A 1681-nucleotide genomic window follows, 5' to 3' on the forward strand; every position below is an offset into this window, starting at 1 on the left:
CCTTTCTACAATCATTGTCATAGATTTGAACCACATGGTCATTTGTAATATGGTAATTTTACCAGATTTTCATTCTCTTAATTGCTACCTGAAATTTCAGCCGATACTTCAATTACAAATACTTGGCAAGGAGAGTTCACTTCACAGTTAGAATAGGGCATGTACAAATTATTGCCTGTTAAAACCATAATGTGTCAGTTTGACTTGGATGTCAAGCATTTCCACTTTAGAGACAGAAGAACGCTTTCCTCCTCTGAACCGAGAGATAGAGCTGCAACATCATTGTCATACAATACCTCTGTAATCCGACCCAACCTTTACCAACGAAGACAGCACTACGTTAGACCAAGGATGTGAACGCAGGTGCGAGACAAGTGCTAGAAACACTTCAAAAGTGTGGGGGTACATAGCGTGGACAAAACAGCCAGATGCACATAAATATAGATTCCTCCCACAGGTCATATCCCACAGGCTTTCCCAGAATTCTCCAGCAACAGGTGAACCCAGGTGACCCCTCTGTCATGTGACTGGGATGGGATGTCTTCTGATGGACCCCTGCCGGCTCCACACTCCTCTCTTGCATTTCGAGGTACAGCTGAGGGGAAGAGCACAGCACTCGCAGGGGGGTGTCTCCCTGCCAATCACAAACACGCCACTAAAACCTCTCTCAGTGCACTGGTTAACCAGAGGAGGAGCTTTATTCTGTTGTCCTCCAGAGGATTATAGTGATATATATATATTTTTAGACAATACAAAAAGAGCCATGATACATCCCGAGCACCGAAAGAAACACGTCACTGTTTCTGCATGTCTGTTTGGGAGTAATAAAGTTAACAGATTTTGGATGTTTATCAAAACGTTTTTTTTTTTTTTGGAGCTGAAGTGGTGCTTATGCAACAGTCAGTCTCAATCATGTCATGGTCAGTTGATGAATTAATCAGCCTGACAGCTGAGAGGCTTGCTGAATAATCACACGCTGTGGGTTTCTGAGAACAGCTGGCTGTACGCATGAACAGCGGCGTTTCTTTTGATGCACACTGTATGAAACACTCAACATGCAACACTCAACATAAAAGGTCATATAAGTGTCCAAATCCCATATAAATCACACAAAAGCTCAGCATCTTATATGTATATGTATATTATATATACAAATGGAATTTAAATGTATGCAATGTTTGAAGCGGTAGGGAAGGCACAGGTTAACTTAAAAACAGTGTTTGCAAACGCAGTAAAAGCTACACAAGGCTGCTCCTTTTCCTTCTACAGCAGTCAGACAGGAATATGTAGCACAGGCAAGGAAGCCTGCTGATTTAGGGTAGTGTACTGCTCACAAACGCTCCCCATTCATCACGGGACCGAAGCAGGACTCACAGCACCGAGGGCAGTACTGTAGGACACTGTAAAAGGAAAAGGATGCCGTAGGATGACAGCCTCCGTTCTCAGACCTGATTTTACAGCTCAGAATTTTTTTTTTTTTTTTTTAAATTAAGCACAAACACACCCAAAGCACCTGGAAAATTTAAAGTGACCAGAAGAAAATTCAAAATCTTTTTCTTAAAAAAAAAAAAAAAAAAAATTAAAAATAAATAAAAACTGCAGAGGTAGACATCTACAAGAATACCCATCTGTGAAGAAAACGCTCAGACCAGTACAGTACAGGAAGTGCCTGGGTACAATC

Source organism: Megalops cyprinoides, chromosome 11, assembly GCF_013368585.1.
Source record: "Megalops cyprinoides isolate fMegCyp1 chromosome 11, fMegCyp1.pri, whole genome shotgun sequence".
Classification (NCBI taxonomy): Eukaryota; Metazoa; Chordata; class Actinopteri; order Elopiformes; family Megalopidae; genus Megalops; species Megalops cyprinoides.